This window comes from Anomaloglossus baeobatrachus, chromosome 1 (assembly GCF_048569485.1).
Source record: "Anomaloglossus baeobatrachus isolate aAnoBae1 chromosome 1, aAnoBae1.hap1, whole genome shotgun sequence".
NCBI classification, from domain to species: Eukaryota; Metazoa; Chordata; class Amphibia; order Anura; family Aromobatidae; genus Anomaloglossus; species Anomaloglossus baeobatrachus.
Genome location: NC_134353.1, coordinates 738,882,519 through 738,901,940, shown reverse-complemented (window position 1 = coordinate 738,901,940; position 19,422 = coordinate 738,882,519). Strand labels below are relative to the sequence as shown.

At 47.5% G+C, this 19,422-nt stretch overlaps 1 protein-coding gene across 2 annotated transcripts in view; it reads right to left on the bottom strand.

Annotated features, from left to right (window-relative positions):
- Positions 1-19,160, bottom strand: part of CCDC92 (coiled-coil domain containing 92) — a 37,322-nt gene extending 18,162 nt beyond the window's left edge. For both annotated transcript variants that reach the window (XM_075322649.1, XM_075322657.1), the window contains exon 1: positions 18,886-19,160. The gene's annotated coding sequence lies outside the window, so the exon portion shown is untranslated. The remainder of the gene's footprint in view (positions 1-18,885) is intronic.
- Between the last annotated feature and the right edge of the window lie 262 nt (positions 19,161-19,422).

The window sequence follows — 19,422 nt, the reverse complement described above, 5'->3', positions numbered from 1 at the left end:
GGTATCCATCCACAGACAGCCGTTTCGGGGTATTTGCCCCTCATCAGTGTGGAGTAGGAATCTGGCTAGTGGGGGCAATGCCTAGTAAAAGACTACTTAAGCAAGCATTGTTGATCTTAGGGAGATCAACATATCCACTGCGGAGACACCATCACGTGTTTCTCAACGCAGTGATTCTAGAGCAAAGCCCCCTGGGAAGTATGCAAATGAGAAAGCCGCGGAGACACCATCACATGTTTCTCAACGCTGGCAGGAAACTAGCCAGGTCTTTCACCGGGAAGGAACAACCATGGGAAGGGCAGTCTCCAGTCAAGGAGACCACCTATACCAAACATGGTATCCATCCACAGACAGCCGTTTCGGGGTATTTGCCCCTCATCAGTGTGGAGTAGGAATCTGGCTAGTGGGGGCAATGCCTAGTAAAAGACTACTTAAGCAAGCATTGTTGATCTTAGGGAGATCAACATATCCACTGCGGAGACACCATCACGTGTTTCTCAACGCAGTGATTCTAGAGCAAAGCCCCCTGGGAAGTATGCAAATGAGAAAGCCGCGAAGACACCATCACATGTTTCTCAACGCTGGCAGGAAACTAGCCAGGTCTTTCACCGGGAAGGAACAACCATGGGAAGGGCAGTCTCCAGTCAAGGAGACCACCTATACCAAACATGGTATCCATCCACAGACAGCCGTTTCGGGGTATTACCGAAACGGCTGTCTGTGGATGGATACCATGTTTGGTATAGGTGGTCTCCTTGACTGGAGACTGCCCTTCCCATGGTTGTTCCTTCCCGGTGAAAGACCTGGCTAGTTTCCTGCCAGCGTTGAGAAATATGTGATGGTGTCTCCGCGGCTTTCTCATCTGCTACATTGGAAGCTGACAGGCGCAGCAGTAGAACACTACCGCTCCTGTGAGCTCCATGCAGCAACTGAAGTGAGTCGCGCGATCAGCTGTGCTGTCACTGAGGTTACTCGCGGCTACCACTCTCAGGTGGAAGACTGCAGCTGTGGCCGCGAGTAACCTGAGTGAGCTGATCGCGCGGCTCACTGCAGTAATTCACGGGATTTGCGATCACAGGTGAGTCCTTCACGTGTGACCGCAAATCAAGCCGCGGCACACGCACAGAGCCGCGCGATCACAATGTAGTCGGGTGAAGTTCATCTGAATTCATTCTGATCGTGCGGCACTGTCTCGCAGCCAGCCATGCTCTTTTTGACAGTGCGGTCCCACTCAGCTCTACTGCAAGTCTATGGGGATGCTGCAGAGCCGAGTGGGATGGCACTGTCAAAAATGTGCATTCTGGATGCTTTTCCCACTTTGTCTATGGCAGAGCAAGCATGAATTCTCCAGGAATGTGCGCACGTTGCGTTCTGCCGAATGCGTCTCAGAATGTAGCTTTTTCGGCTGCGTTCTGAGACGCACATGCAGTGACTTACACGCTGTGGAATAGAATGCAACGTGCGCACAGAGCCTTAGATGTGCAAAATTCACAGGTAAAAAATGTGTGTTTCGGCAGCATAAACAAATCAAAAATGCAGGTAATCAGCACCCAATGATGTCAATACCAGGAAGTTTCTAGCAAAGTGGCTTTATTTAAAGCATGACACAGTAAACAGAAACAAAAACACGCTAAAGAAGGGAATTTTGTTTACTTACCGTAAATTCCTTTTCTTCTAGCTCCAATTGGGAGACCCAGACAATTGGGTGTATAGGCTATGCCTCCGGAGGCCGCACAAAGTATTACACTAAAAGTGTAAAGCCCCTCCCCTTCTGCCTATACACCCCCCGTGCTCCTCAGTTTTGGTGCAAAAGCAAGAAGGAGGAAAAAAATTATGAACTGGTTTAAAGTAAATTCAATCCGAAGGAATATCGGAGAACTGAAACCATTCAACATGAACAACATGTGTACACAAAAAAACAGGGGCGGGTGCTGGGTCTCCCAATTGGAGCTAGAAGAAAAGGAATTTACGGTAAGTAAACAAAATTCCCTTCTTTGTCGCTCCATTGGGAGACCCAGACAATTGGGACGTCCAAAAGCAGTCCCTGGGTGGGTAAAATAATACCTCGTAATAGAGCCGGAAAACGGCCCCTTCCTACAGGTGGGCAACCGCCGCCTGAAGGACTCGTCTACCTAGGCTGGCATCCGCCGAAGCATAGGTATGCACCTGATAGTGTTTCGTGAAAGTGTGCAGGCTCGACCAGGTAGCCGCCTGACACACCTGCTGAGCCGTAGCCTGGTGCCTCAAAGCCCAGGACGCGCCCACGGCTCTGGTAGAATGGGCCTTCAGCCCTGAGGGAACCGGAAGCCCAGCAGAACGGTAAGCTTCGAGAATTGGCTCCTTGATCCACCGAGCCAGGGTTGATTTGGAAGCCTGTGACCCTTTACGCTGGCCAGCGACAAGGACAAAGAGTGCATCCGAGCGGCGCAGGGGCGCCGTACGAGAAATGTAGAGTCTGAGTGCTCTCACCAGATCTAACAAGTGCAAATCCTTTTCACATTGGTGAACTGGATGAGGACAATAAGAGGGTAAGGAGATATCCTGATTGAGATGAAAGGGGGATACCACCTTAGGGAGAAATTCCGGAACCGGACGCAGAACCACCTTGTCCTGGTGAAACACCAGGAAAGGGGCTTTGCACGACAACGCTGCTAGCTCAGACACTCTCCGAAGAGAAGTGACTGCTACTAGGAAAACCACTTTCTGCGAAAGGCGTGAGAGAGAAATATCCCTCATTGGCTCGAATGGTGGTTTCTGAAGAACCATCAGCACCCTGTTCAGATCCCAGGGTTCTAACGGCCGCTTGTAAGGAGGAACGATGTGACAAACCCCCTGCAGGAACGTGCGTACCTGTGGAAGTCTGGCTAGGCGCTTCTGGAAAAACACAGAGAGCGCTGAGACTTGTCCCTTAAGGGAGCCGAGCGACAAACCCTTTTCCAGTCCAGATTGAAGGAAGGACAGAAAAGTGGGCAAGGCAAAAGGCCAGGGAGAAAAACCCTGAGCAGAGCACCACGACAGGAAAATTTTCCACGTCCTGTGGTAGATCTTGGCGGACGTTGGTTTCCTAGCCTGTCTCATAGTGGCAATGACCTCTGGAGATAATCCTGAAGACGCTAGGATCCAGGACTCAATGGCCACACAGTCAGGTTGAGGGCCGCAGAATTCAGATGGAAAAACGGCCCTTGAGACAGCAAGTCTGGTCGGTCTGGTAGTGCCCACGGTTGGCCGACCGTGAGATGCCACAGATCCGGGTACCACGACCTCCTCGGCCAGTCTGGAGCGACGAGGATGACGCGGCGGCAGTCGGCCCTGATCTTGCGTAACACTCTGGGCAACAGTGCCAGCGGAGGAAACACATAAGGGAGCTGAAACTGCGACCAATCCTGAACTAAGGCGTCTGCCGCCATAGCTCTGGGATCTTGAGACCGTGCCATGAACGTCGGTACCTTGTTGTTGTGCCGGGACGCCATGAGGTCGACGTCCGGCACCCCCCAGCGGCAACAGATCTCCTGAAACACGTCCGGGTGAAGGGACCATTCCCCTGCGTCCATGCCCTGGCGACTGAGATAATCTGCTTCCCAGTTTTCCACGCCTGGGATGTGAACTGCAGAGATGGTGGAGGCCGTGGCTTCCACCCACATCAAAATCCGCCGGACTTCCTGGAAGGCTTGCCGACTGCGTGTGCCGCCTTGGTGGTTGATGTATGCCACCGCTGTGGAATTGTCCGACTGAATTCGGATCTGCTTGCCTTCCAGCCACTGCTGGAACGCTTTCAGGGCAAGATACACTGCCCGTATTTCCAGAACATTGATCTGAAGTGAGGACTCTTGCTGGGTCCACGTACCCTGAGCCCTGTGGTGGAGAAAGACCGCTCCCCACCCTGACAGACTCGCGTCCGTCGTGACCACCTCCCAGGATGGGGGTAGGAAGGATTTCCCCTTCGATAATGAAGTGGGAAGAAGCCACCACCGAAGGGAAGCTTTGGTCGCCTGAGAGAGGGAGACGTTCCTGTCGAGGGACGTCGGCTTCCTGTCCCATTTGCGTAGGATGTCCCATTGAAGAGGACGCAGGTGAAACTGCGCGAAAGGGACTGCCTCCATTGCTGCCACCATCTTCCCCAGGAAGTGCATGAGGCGCCTCAAGGGGTGTGCCTGACCTTGAAGGAGAGATTGCACCCCTTTCTGTAGTGAACGCTGCTTGATCAGCGGAAGCTTCACTATCGCTGAGAGGGTATGAAACTCCATGCCAAGATATGTCAGCGATTGGGCCGGTGTCAGATTTGACTTTGGAAAATTGATGATACACCCGAAACTCTGGAGAGTCTCCAGAGTAGCGTCGAGGCTGTGTTGGCATGCCTCTTGAGAGGGTGCCTTGATCAGCAGATCGTCCAAGTAAGGGATCACCGAGTGACCCTGAGAGTGGAGGACCGCTACTACAGTAGCCATAACCTTGGTGAAAACCCGTGGGGCTGTTGCCAGGCCGAACGGCAGTGCCACGAACTGCAGGTGTTCGTCTCCTATGGCGAAGCGCAAGAAGCGCTGGTGCTCTGGAGCAATCGGTACGTGGAGATAAGCATCTTTGATATCGATCAATGCAAGGAAATCTCCTTGGGACATTGAGGCGATGACGGAGCGGAGGGATTCCATCCGGAACCGCCTGGTCTTTACGTGTTTGTTGAGCAGTTTCAGGTCCAGGACAGGACGGAAAGACCCGTCCTTCTTTGGGACCACAAACAGGTTGGAGTAAAAACCGTGACCCTGTTGCTGAAGAGGAAGAGGGACCACCACTCCTGCCTTCAGAGTGCCCAGCGCCTGCAGAAGAGCCTCGGCTCGCTCAGGAGGCGGGGATGACCTGAAGAATCGAGTCGGGGGACGAGAGGTGAACTCTATCTTGTAACCGTGAGACAGAATGTCTCTCACCCAACGGTCTTTTACCCGTGGCAGCCAGGTGTCGCAAAAGCGGGAGAGTCTGCCACCGACCGAGGATGCGGATTGAGGAGGCCGAAAGTCATGAGGAAGCCGCTTTGGTAGCGGCACCTCCGGTGGTCTTTTTAGGACGTGACTTAGACCGCCATGAATCAGAGTTCCTTTGATCTTTCTGAGGCCTTTTGGACGAGGAGAATTGGGACCTGCCCGCGCCCCGAAAGGACCGAAACCTCGACTGCCCCCTCCTCTGTTGGGGTATGTTCGGTTTGGGCTGGGGTAAGGATGTATCCTTTCCCTTGGATTGTTTGATGATTTCATCCAAACGCTCGCCAAACAATCGGTCGCCAGAAATTGGCAAACTGGTTAAGCGCTTTTTGGAAGCAGAATCTGCCTTCCATTCCCGTAGCCACAAGGCCCTGCGGAGTACCACCGAATTGGCGGATGCAACCGCCGTACGGCTCGCCGAGTCCAGGACAGCATTAATAGCGTAAGACGCAAATGCCGACGTCTGAGAGGTTATGGACGCCACCTGCGGCGCGGACGTGCGTGTGGCTGCGTCAATTTGCGCTTGACCTGCTGAGATAGCTTGTAGCGCCCATACGGCTGCGAATGCTGGGGCAAAAGAAGCGCCGATAGCTTCATAGATGGATTTCAACCAGAGCTCCATCTGCCTGTCAGTGGCATCTTTGAGTGAAGCCCCATCTTCCACTGCAAGTATGGATCTAGCCGCCAGTCTGGAGATTGGAGGATCCACCTTGGGACACTGAGTCCAACCTTTGACCACGTCAGGGGGAAAGGGATAACGTGTATCCTTAAGGCGCTTAGAAAAACGCTTATCTGGACAATCATGGTGATTCTGGACTGCCTCTCTGAAATCAGAGTGGTCCAGAAACATACTCGGTGTACGCTTGGGAAACCTGAAACGGAATTTCTCCTGCTGAGAAGCTGACTCCTCCACCGGAGGAGCTGAGGGAGAAATATCCAACATTTGATTGATGGACGCAATAAGATCGTTCACTATGGCGTCCCCGTCAGGAGTATCAAGATTGAGAGCGGCCTCAGGATCAGAATCCTGATCAGCTGTCTCCGCTTCATCAACCAAAGATTCCCCCCGCTGAGACCCTGAACAATATGATGATGTCGAGGGAATTTCCCAGCGAGCTCGCTTAGTCGGTCTGGGGCTGGGGTCTGTGTCAGAGCCCTCAGCCTGGGATCTATGAGACACCCCGGGGGGACATTGTTGGTCCAACTGAGGGGGGCCAGGGAACAATGATTCAACAGTGTCCCTGTGCTGAGATACCGGTCTGGACTGCAAGGCTTCTAGTATCTTAGCCATAGTCTCAGAGAGTTTACCCGTAAAGACTGCAAACTCCGTCCCCGTCACCTGGACAGTGTCAGCAGGTGGTTCCCCCTGGGCCCCCCTTAGCAGAGGCTCCGGCTGAGTAAGTGCAGCAGGGGCCGAGCAGTGCACACAATGAGGGTCAGTGGAACCTGCCGGTAGCGGCGTCGTACAGGCGGCGCAGGCAGCATAGTAAGCCTGTGTTTTGGCACCCCTGCCTTTTGTGGGCGCCATGCTATTGTCTTCCCTGAGCAACACAATAGGGTATATAGCCAGAAATCAACTGTGCACCATACAGTGTAAAGTATATACCATAAACATATAATTTATAATTACACTTCTGCACAATGGGGCTAGCACCACAGGTGCTGCTTACCACCCGCTTAAAGCGGTTGTGAGGCCACCAGAATCCCTGCCTGGGTCTCCCAGAATTTGTCCCCCTCTGCAGCGTCCGAGGAGCTGACAGGAATGGCTGCCGGCGTCCTGAGGAGAGGAGGGAGCCGTGGGCGTGACCCAGAAAGTGCGGGAACTGGTGCCCCACTGTGCACAGTGAGGGGGGTGGAGTATGCAAAGCATGCTCCAGCCCTCATTGCTGCTCGTCCTGTACAGCGTCCCGCCCTTCCCCTGCCTGTCAGGGCTGGGGGTGGGAGGAAAGGAGACTAGGCCGCAAAAGCCGGGGACTCGAGTAATAAGCGCGGCCGCCGTATAAGCGCGGCCGGCGCGAAAGTCCCCGGCGCACTACAAGTCCCAGCCGCGCCGCAGTGTTAACCATGGCAGCGGCGGTCAGCGCGGTAGTCCCCATACACAAACACACTCAGCGACGCTGCAGTGTGTAATGGCACATTTAACCCGGTCAGCGCCGCGGTCCCCGGTGCACTAGCACACCCAGCAATGCTGGAGTGTTGCTGTGCGCGGTCCCCACGGGGACACAGAGTACCTCCAAGTAGCAGGGCCATGTCCCTGAACGATACTCGGCTCCTATCCAGCAGAGTCCTCGGGAGCTGTGGATGGAGCACGGCCTCAGTGCCTGGAGACCGATTAGGATCCCACTTCACCCAGAGCCCTAAGGGGGATGGGGAAGGAAAACAGCATGTGGGCTCCAGCCTCCGTACCCGCAATGGATACCTCAACCTTAACAACACCGCCGACAAGAGTGGGGTGAGAAGGGAGCATGCTGGGGGCCCAATATGGGCCCACTTTTCTTCCATCCGACATAGTCAGCAGCTGCTGCTGACTAATCTGTGGAGCTGTGCGTGCATGACTGCCTCCTTCGCACAAAGCAAAAAACTGAGGAGCCCGTGGGAGCACGGGGGGTGTATAGGCAGAAGGGGAGGGGCTTTACACTTTTAGTGTAATACTTTGTGCGGCCTCCGGAGGCATAGCCTATACACCCAATTGTCTGGGTCTCCCAATGGACGACAAAGAAAACGTATGTTAAAAAAACGCACAGAAAAAAGCAATGAAAAAAACACAAGTAAACTAAGGGGCAGAAATTGTGCAGCGTCAAACTCAAATATCGTATTTTTAGTTTTATAAAATGCATCAAATTATAAGACGCACCCTAAAATTTGAAGGAGGGAAATAGGAAACAATAATTTTTACTGTAAAAATGAGGGTCAGTCTTATAATCCTAGTGCCTCTTATATTAGCTCTCCAGTGGGGAGCGGCTCAGCAAGGTCACAGAAGGCAGGGTCGGCGATGCTGCGGCCTCAGAGGAGGTGGTGTATTGGCTCAGGAGAGTCGGCAATGCTGTTGGCTCGTGGGGTGTCACGGCGGCGGGCGCCATTGATCTGCCGGCGGGCTCGGTGGAGGAGGTGTCATGGATCAAGGTGGTCAGTGTGCGGCAGCAAAGGGTCAGCGATACTGCGGGCTTATGGAATGTCGCAATTGATCTGCCGGCGGACTGCAGGCTCCATTGAATCGCCGGCCGTTGATGCGATGGACTTCAAGAAAATGGCAGCGGAGGCGACGCGTGCGCAGATTGGCCTCCGCGGCCATTTTCTTGAAGTCCATCGCGTCAATCATCGGCGATTCAAAGCAGCCCGCAAAACAATGGCACCCGCTGTGACACCCCACGAGCCTGCAGCATTGCAGACCCTCTTGAGCTCCTACACTGCAGTGACACACCCTCCAAATTGCCAACCCTGCGCCACCACTGCCGCCTCGGTAAGCCATATGCAGTTTGTAAGAAGCACCCCCATTTTTCCCCATTTTTTGGGGGGAAAAAGTGTGTCTTACAAATCGGAAAATACAGTTAGGCTACGTTTTCACGATGAGCTTTTGATGTTGCAGAATTTCTGCACCTAATATGTAAATTAGATTATTCGCATTTTTTTACATATGTTTTTATCGAGTTTTTTTCATCCAGGGAGTCCTGTCGGTGAATGAGGCGCCACAAGCCTTTAGGGTGTCACCTTACATTGCTAGGTAGGGAATACTAGGGCATAACAGGGTTATTATTGCCCCAAGTCTTTCACCAAATGAATTTGTATTGATTCATGTTTTTTCTCCCTCTGGATATTTTGCCCTTAAGAGTCTCGCTCTCCCATCACTATTAATATTTTTTAATGTGTTTTTAACTTTTAAATACATTTATTAAAAGTTAGATTTTATTAGAGTTTTTTTCTATTTGGTCGTAAAATCCACATATGACTGTATCGATAAAATTTTGTTAACGCCATATACCAGGAAGCAGCAATAACAAAGCAGCTTTATTGAAAACATGACACCTCAAAAAGACAAAAGTACAGAAATGCTGCTACAAAAAATAAAAAAAAAATAAAAATCATCAAATATCCATGTGGCCTAATTTGTATTAAAAAAAAAAAAAAAAAAAAGTGTATCCATAAATATTGTTGCAATACTTCAAAACGCTAGGAGGGAGGAAGAAAGGAACGGGTGTATGAACAGAATATGTCTTCAATTAAAGGATGTAGGAGAAGGGAGAATGTTAAGGACTAAGATGATGCAACATGTGACAACAATATACCGGAAGTGAAGAAAAAATACTGCACCGAACACCATAGAATATAGCAAAACAATTGAGAAGCCGATGCGACATCAGCATAAACCCCCGAATGTCGGGAAAAAAAACTATGAGAATCTCATATTTACAAATAAATTGGTGAAAAACTAGAAAATATGAAAAATACCTTGCCATTCATTTCAACAATATATATATATATATATATATATATATATATATATATATATATATATATATATATATATATATATATATATATATATATATATATATATATATATGTGTGTCCTGGCAAGGAAGTTTGATTCATCTTCTAATAAAGGACAAGATTAAAATGCAAAGTGAACCCTTCCGGAGCGAGGGCTCAGAGTTGGTAAATAATGATGATCGAGTTTCGAAATACTCGGATTCGCTATTTTCAGAACCAGTACTGTCTAATACTCACGTATTCATTCCAAATAGCATGTGCAATGCAAGTCAATGCGAAATACTCACAAAGTAACGAGTGACCCCGATGCCACACCATTCGCTACTCGCACGAATAGTACAGCATTGGGTTACTCGCTACATTTCGAGTATTCCCCATTGACTTGCATTGCACACGCTATTGGGAACGAATATGCGAGTATTAGACAGTACTCGTTACTAGTATCACAAATCCGAGTATTTCAAAACTTGCTCATCATTATTGGTAAATCCAAAGAGCTTCCAGTTTATCCAAATTGCTATTGATATCTCCACCCCTCCAAGAAACCTTAATGTCTATACCTGCAAAATGCCTACCAATTGGGTTGCTATTACTCGCAGTTTTATGTGCCAATAGGCTGTGGGTATTGAGGCCTATTCTAGTATTACGAAAGTGATCTCTGAACCTTGTTATTCATTTCCGGCCAGTGTGCCTTATATAATATAGCCTACAAGGATAAACAATACAGCCGATGACATTCCTAGTGTCACGAACAATACAATCCCTAATGATAATTCCCCTCTGTCCATCTACTCACATAAAAGGATTCTATTGATGGAATTTTTCCTAGAAACGACCAATTTGCAATGATACAAATGTAGATCAAATGAACCCAGTTTTTTATTTTTTTTGCGGCAAGGTCAGTTTTCTTTTAGACGGATACGTTCAGAAAAAGGAAAAAAAAAAAAAGACTCCATTGAACCCTGGGATTCAGACCGAAGCCCAGAACCCACTGTATAAATGCAGTATGGACACGGTAGTAGAAAAACTTTACGATCGAGAGGAACTACCAAGTGGCGTGAAACAGAAGACTTATGTTTGCAGCCCCCACATTTTTCCACCTCTATATAATCCAAGGTCCTTTAAAGGCACCACTCAAGTGTATTTTTCTTCATCGCTGGAGTGGCGCTTTAAATGCAAGTCCCCTGTCATATATTTACTTTCCCAGCTTTATCGGGTTTTGGTGCCACTCTGGTCCTGCAGCGCCATCTTGTGACCCAAACTCTTTTCTGTCCAGAAGTCAGAATTTACGGCACAAGGTCGCAATGCATCTCTGGTAGAGGAAGAATGAGGTCAGAACAAGGCTCTCATAGAGTTGCATTGAGTTCTGACCTCCGGCACACTCCATGAAACACTGGAGCTGCCGGCTGGTCACAAATCACAGGAGGCCGAGGGGAGTGATGCTGGAAAGAGATGAAGACAACGGAGGCAGGTGAGTATAAGTCGGCGAGCAAGGGACTTCCATTTAACCCTTTAACGACGAATTATGGACATAACACGTCATGAGCAAGTGTCAGTTCCTACATCTTGATGTGCTATGCCCGTCATGGATTTAAACTGTCCCTCTGTGAAACACACAGTAACACCTCCAGGCTGGCAGCAGTCACTGACAGCTGACCGGCACAGTAAGAGGTGCGGAGACCCATTTCATCGTTCTCCGCAGTCAGGTTTCTATGATCTGTCAGTCAATTTGACTGACCGATCACAGCATGATTGTGCAGAGATGCTGAATTAACGGCATCTCCTGCTTAGCTAACAGCCAGGGATGGTGATCGTGATATTTGGAAGGTTGTGGGAAGGGAGGGGGCTCCTTCTATCACCTACATGGGCACCCCCGTGACGAACTCACGGGGAGCTGATGGTTGTCATGGCACCCGGAGGTCCAACAATGACCTTCTGATGTGCCAGGTATGGTGGCCTGTTAGGCCAGATTACAGTGACAGGCGTTCTGGCAGTGTAATCTGACGGGACTCATGTATTGTAATACATAAGTAGAATAAAAGCGATCAAAAGGACAAATGTAAATAAAAAATGGTATAGTTTAAAATGTCATCTTGACCCACAAAAAAACAGGCTGCCATACAGCTCCATCAGTGGGAAAATAAAAAAAACTACAACTCTCACTATACAGTGATGCAAAAACAAATACTTCTTCTATAAAATTGTTTTGATTGTGAAAAAGAGGCAAAAAACCCCCTTAAAAAAAATAAATTGATATAAATAAGTTATCGTTATAATCGTACTGACTGGAATAATAAAGCTATCACTTTTACCAAAAGGTGAATGGCCTAACCAAAAACCCCCAAACTTCCGAATTGCTGTTTTTTGCTCATGAGAATCCAAAAATCCAAACAGAAGGCGATCAAAGAAATATTATGTGCCCAAAAGAGGCACCAATAAAATAAAACACATCCCGCAAAAAGCAAGGTTTTGCATCACTTTATTTTGAGAGCTATAGTATTTCTATATTTCTGCTGACAGTCATGTGAGGGCTTGTTTTTTGCAGGATGAGTTGATGTTTTTATTGGTACCACTTTTGGGCACATTTTTTTGGATCACTTACTATTCATATTTTTGGATTCTCATGAACAAAAAACAGCAATTCAGAAATTGTTTTGGCTTTTTTTGTCAAAAGGTGTTTTTTAGTGCGTGATAGTAGCCAAACATAAAAACAAACAAACGTATGATATAAATCTGGCAATCGCACCAACCCTAAGAATAAAGCCATCCAATCACTTACACCGCACGGTAAACGGAGTTACCAATAAATGTTTATTCTGCCTCCCAGAGACCGCAGTAAGGCTCGGCTCACGTTTATCACTACTCTACGCTGAATGCTTATATCGGGTTTCCAGGAGCGGTGGTATGATCAGCCCATGCCCCTGTACGGTCAGACACAGCCATTACACAGTACATAGCAGGGGCACATATATAAGATCATCTCAGCACAGGTTATTTAAACACACATCCAATTATGGAAATTATTTCAAGATCTATTGATTAAAATAATCTTTAAAATTTACTTTGTTTTTTTTTACTTAAAGGGGTTTTTCCACAAACAAAAAAAAAAAACCCATTGGATTCACCCACTTAGCCCCATCAAAAAATAAAAATTTTAAATAAATAATTTTTTTTTTTTAAAGATGGCCGCTGGACATGTCATGGATGGGAGATTTGCATCAAAGAGGTCATTATCCCCTGTGATGTAAGCCCAGAAGGAAGCTCCAGTACATATAGTACTGAGAGTTGGTTAATAGGGCTGACAAAGGCCAGGTTTACGAGCAGTGGGAGAGATGGGTACTGAGACGTGGTATCGGAGACAGAAGAAAGTCTAAGTGGATACATTAGCTGTCTGGGTGTGGAGGCAAGAAGTCTCTGTGTGAAATCTCCATGATTGGACTAGTGGGCTGGATTAACACTGTAGTGCATTTGCTATGACTGTGTACGCTGTTTCCCTGCAAAGAAAGGCCGTTTATTTTCCTTGTGTGGCTTGCTTTATGCAGCCTTACTAAAGCCTGGATGTTTTTGTGTAAAGTCGCCCCTCGTGCCTATCTCAATGCCAGTGAGTGAGCCGTATCCACACACACACCCGGGATGCAGAAACGAGCCCTGATACAGGTCCATTGATGAAAAGATAACGTTATGGGTCTTTGAATATGGCGGCACAAACCAATTTTTTACTATTCATTTTCTACATAGTTTTGTTATGCCACTAAAAGAGTAAAAATACACCAAAATATATAGGGATCACTGTAAAAAGAAAACTGGAAAACCAATGACAGAATTGTGTTTTCACTATTTCTTCTCACTCGGAAGAAATACAAAAGTTGTGGCTTTTGTAAGAAAGGAAAAAAAATCCTTAAGGGAAATCTGTCACCAGATTTTTGCGACCTAATCTGAGAGCAACATAATGTAGCTGCAGAGATCCTGATTCCAGCGGTGTGTCACTTACTGGGCTGCTTAGTATAGTTTTAATAAAATCACTGTTTAATCAGTGGTAGATCATTAGAGGACTACTTGGCCTATTGCCACGTAGTCCAGCATATTCATCAGCTCTGTGTAACCCCGCCCTCACCACTAATTGGTAAGTGTCTGTGTACACCATTTGTGGGTAGAAAGAGGTCAGTGTTGTGTGTGGGGTTATAGAGCGCCACATTCAAATAACTGACAGTGATTTTATTAAAATTACAGTAAACAACTCAGTAAGTGACACATCGCTGGAAATCGGGTCTCTGTCTCTACATCATGCTGCTCTCAGATGGGGTAGCAGAATACTAGTGACAGATCCCTTGAAAACACAACTTTGGTGTTGTTTTTTTTTTTTTTAATTTCACCGCCGGAGTGGTATAACGAATTCCTTGCCCCAGTAATATACTTCCCAGCAACCGTATTCCTCTGTTCTCAATACTGCTCCGGTTGTCTCCTGCTAGTTGTGACCGGCCGGCTCACTCTAGAGTTTGATGGGTGCACCGGAAGCCACTTATCAATGTAAGTCTATGAGAGCCAAAAAGAGGCTCTCATAGATATATACAGTTAGGTCCAGAAATATTTGGACAGTGACAATTTTCGCGAGTTGGGCTCTGCATGCCACCACATTGGATTTGAAATGAAACCTCTACAACAGAATTCAAGTGCAGATTGTAACGTTTAATTTGAAGGTTTGAACAAAAATATCTGATAGAAATTGTAGGAATTGTACACATTTCTTTACAAACACTCCACATTTTAGGAGGTCAAAAGTAATTGGACAAATAAACCAAACCCATACAAAATATTTTTATTTTCAATATTTTGTTGCGAATCCTTTGGAGGCAATCACTGCCTTAAGTCTGGAACCCATGGACATCACCAAACGCTGGGTTTCCTCCTTCTTAATGCTTTGCCAAGCCTTTACAGCCGCAGCCTTCAGGTCTTGCTTGTTTGTGGGTCTTTCCGTCTTAAGTCTGGATTTGAGCAAGTGAAATGCATGCTCAATTGGGTTAAGATCTGGTGATTGACTTGGCCATTGCAGAATGTTCCACTTTTTAGCACTCATGAACTCCTGGGTAGCTTTGGCTGTATACTTGGGGTCATTGTCCATCTGTACTATGAAGCGCCGTCCGATCAACTTTGCGGCATTTGGCTGAATCTGGGCTGAAAGTATATCCCGGTACACTTCAGAATTCATCCGGCTACTCTTGTCTGCTGTTATGTCATCAATAAACACAAGTGACCCAGTGCCATTGAAAGCCATGCATGCCCATGCCATCATGTTGCCTCCACCATGTTATACAGAGGATGTGGTGTGCCTTGGATCATGTGCCGTTCCCTTTCTTCTCCAAACTTTTTTCTTCCCATCATTCTGGTAGAGATTGATCTTTGTCTCATCTGTCCATAGAATACTTTTCCAGAACTGAGCTGGCTTCATGAGGTGTTTTTCAGCAAATGTAACTCTGGCCTGTCTATTTTTGGAATTGATGAATGGTTTGCATCTAGATGTGAACCCTTTGTATTTACTTTCATGGAGTCTTCTCTTTACTGTTGACTTAGAGACAGATACACCTACTTCACTGAGAGTGTTCTGGACTTCAGTTGATGTTGTGAACAGGTTCTTCTTCACCAAAGAAAGTATGCGGCGATCATCCACCACTGTTGTCATCCGTGGACGCCCAGGCCTTTTTGAGTTCCCAAGCTCACCAGTCAATTCCTTTTTTCTCAGAATGTACCCGACTGTTGATTTTGCTACTCCAAGCATGTCTGCTATCTCTCTGATGGATTTTTTCTTTTTTTTCAGCCTCAGGATGTTCTGCTTCACCTCAATTGAGAGTTCCTTAGACCGCATGTTGTCTGGTCACAGCAACAGCTTCCAAATGCAAAACCACACACCTGTAATCAACCCCAGACCTTTTAACTACTTCATTGATTACAGGTTAACGAGGGAGACGCCTTCAGAGTTAATTGCAGCCCTTAGAGTCCCTTGTCCAATTACTTTTGGTCCCTTGAAAAAGAGGAGGCTATGCATTACAGAGCCATGATTCCTAAACCCTTTCTCCGATTTGGATGTGAAAACTCTCATATTGCAGCTGGGAGTGTGCACTTTCAGCCCATATTATATATATAATTGTATTTCTGAACATGTTTTTGTAAACAGCTAAAATAACAAAACTTGTGTCACTGTCCAAATATTTCTGGCCCTGACTGTATGATTAAACAGGAGCTGTGGCCACAAGATGGCGTCCCAGGACCACAGTGATGCCAGCTGGTAAGTATATCACTACGGGCAGGGAACATGCATTAATGATACAACTCCACAGTGGTGCGTTAAGAGGTTTAAATGTGGACCCGAAGTACCAAGATTTAGGTGTAAAATAATGAACTAGGAAAGTGAACGAACAGCGGAAAGAAAAGTGTCAGTGTCTAACAAGTTGCACAATTCCGTCACACGTTTGCTGCGTTTCACCCGGCGGGGTCTAGTTTCAGCTGCTTTAGTTTAGGACAGTATTAACCCCTTCACGACCATGGACGGATATATCCGTCATGGATCGTGTCCCGGTAAGCCCCGCCCCCTGCCGCGGGCAGGCGGCGTGGATCGGCACACATATCAGCTGTTTTCAACAGCTGACATGTGTGCCTACATGTTCCGAGTGGAATCGCATTCCACCCGGAACATTAACCCCTTAGATCTCGCTGCCAAAGTCTGGCAGCGAGATCTATATGCGCGCGGCCATCTTTTTTACTTACCGCCGCCCCCTCCGGACGTCACGTGAGTGATCACGTGACGTTCGGTGGTTGCCATCGTAGCACAGGGTCATGTGATGACGCCTGGTGCTACGAAGTTTCACTTTCATTCTTCCTCGGCACGGAGCAGAGGAAGAAAGAAAGTGACTATTTCTGCTGTTTACAGCGGTCTAGCTGTGATCAGCAGATAGCGATCAGCAATCGGATTGCTGATCGCTATAGCCCCCTAGGGGGACTAGTAAAATAAAATAAAAAAAGTAAAAAAAAAGTTTTAAAAAATTAAAAAAAAAACAAAAAACCTAAAAGTTCAAATCACCCCCCTTTCCCCCCATTGAAAATTAAAGGGTTAAAAAATAAATAAATATACACATATTTGGTATCGCCGCGTTCAGAAATGCCCGATCTATCAAAATATAAAATCAATTAATCTGATTGGTAAACGGCGTAGTGGCAAAAAAATTCCAAATGCCAAAATTACGTTTTTTGGTCGCCGCAAGTTTTACGCAAAATGTAATAACAGGCGATCAAAACGTAGCATCTGCGCAAAAATGCTACCATTAGAAACATCAGCTCGAGACGCAAAAAATAAGCTGTCACTGAGCCATAGATCCCAAAAAATAAGAACGCTACGTGTTTCGGAAAATGGCGCAAAACGTGCGCCACTTTTATTGGACAAACTTGTGAATTTTTTTTAACCCCTTAGATACAAGTAAACCTATACATGTTTGGTGTCTACAAACTCGCACCGACCTCAGGTATCATACCCACACATCAGTTTTACCATATAGTGAACACCGTGAATAAAACATCCCAAAAACTATTGTGCCATCACACTTTTTTTGCAATTTTTCCACACTTGGAATTTTTTTGCTGCTTTCCAGTACACCATATGGTAAAACTTATGGTTTCATTTAAAAGTACAACTTGTCCCGCAAAAAACAAGCCCTCATATGGCAAGATTGACGGAAAAATAAAAAAGTTACGGCTCTCGGAAGAAGGGGAGCAAAAAACAAAAACGCAAAAACGGAAAGTGCCCCGGGGCTGAAGGGGTTAATAGTCCTGCCCCATTGTGCCCAGAGAACGCCATACTCTACCGCTGACTGCTGCTAGTATCTGGCTCAGACAATTTTACTTACAGATAACACAAAACCAGGCCCTAATCGCTGAATCCCCTGTAGGGCGGTGCTCTCACACAGGTCTGATGCGCCATGTATTAGGCTAAGTTCACACGTCCTGTAATCATCAGTCATAGCGGATCCTGCAGAGATCTGTTGGGAAAAAAGTTCTGCAAAACACAACTTTTCTCTGTTGCTAAATACCTGATTTCTGCTGGATTCGTTTTTGTTTTTTTTAACATTGAAGTCTATGGAGAACGGATCCGTTATTAGATTGCTATTTAGTCATCTGTTATTCTTGTATTTGTAAAAGGATCCGGGTTTTTCTTACAGGAACTGTTACATGTGGAAGATAAATAGCAATCCATTCTCCAATGTAAAAAAACGGATCCACCAGAAACAATTTTCCCAATGGATCTCTGCAGGATCCATTCTAACGGATGATTACAGGACATGTGAATGCAGCCTTAGGCTACTTTCACATATCTGGTTTGAGCAGTGCGGCTCAATCCGGCTGTGAAACCTATGCAACGGATGCGGCGAAAACACCGCATCCTTTGCATAAGTTTTTACATGCGGCCCATCCGGTTTTTTCCGGTTGCGGCATGCTACTGAGCATGCGCAGTGGAAGAAACCGCATGCGGCGGCCGGATCCGGCACGATACGGCATATTTACAATGGAAGCCTATGGACGCCGGATGCGGCGTAATGCGGCAAAAAACGGATGCGACTGCCGGATCAGTTTTTGTAAACTGAGCATGCTCCAATGTTTTGAAAAAATGGATCCAGCACAAAAAAACCCAAAAACGGACAAAGCGGATGCAAAACGGATCCAACTGATCCGTTTTTTTTCGCATCCGGCATAACGGATCCATTAAAAACCGGATCCGGTGGATACGGTTTTTACATTTTTTGCCGGATCCGTTGGATCAGGGAAAAAAAAGGATTGTGCCTGAATGCAGAAAACTGATGTGTGAAAGTAGCCTTACAGTGCCACATTGTAGAGTAAATCGGGGGCGCTGCAGATGTCACAGCCGCACTGTATTACTTTATCCTGCAATGTAACAAGACAAGTCTGATAATGATCAGGTCACATCATCGCCCAGATCACTTAGCCGCAACACATGGGGCGTCCCACGGCGGGCACAATCCATGGGGCGTCCCACGGCGGGCACAATCCATGGGGCGTCCCACGGCGGGCACAATCCATGGGGCGTCCCACGGCGGGCACAATCCATGGGGCGTCCCACGGCGGGCACAATCCATGGGGCGTCCCACGGCAGGCACAATCCATGGGGCGTCCCACGGCGGGCACAATCCATGGGGCGTCCCACGGCGGGCACAATCCATGGGGCGTCCCACGGTGGGCACAACACAGGGTGCAGCCTAAGGTGGGCACAATGTGGGCTAAGTAACATGGAGGGCACAGCGCAGAGCACATCAGATGTCTGCAGCTGCACATATCACACACTGTACACTGACCGTGCCACATACAATCACCTGGATACACGCTCGCCCCATGCCAGTCCAGTATGGCACATGAGGGGCGCACATACCTGCAGGAGGTTACGGGCGCATGTCCGCCGGCCTGCTCCTGTCCAGCTGCCTTCACTCCGATCTCCCAGAGTTACCAGCCACAATAAAGCAAGGCATGATGGGAGCCCCCCCGGAGATGCGGCACTGCCTCGCTATCCTGCAGTTCAGGCCGTGCGGGTGACACGCCACAATAGGCCGGTAGCCGAGTATTTCCGGTTGGAGCGGGTTCCCTGCTGTCTACCGTGGAACACAGCGGCACAGGCTCAGGTGCACTGCGGTCACCATAGAAACGAGGTCACACAGGAAGAGGCCAGGCGCTGCAGTAACCTCTACAGCCGCTAGGGGCTCACTAGCGCTACCTGCAGCTGTCATAGGAGCGGGCAGTGTCACGTGACGTGCTCAAACCCCGCAGAGATGTCACAAGCAGTGTATTTGTGTTGTATTTTATCTTTTTAGTTTGCATTTCTCTTTAACCCTTTCAGGACACGGCTTAATGTGACCCATGAGCCATATTTTTTTTTATTATTGTCTCATTCAAGAACCACAACCTTTTTTCT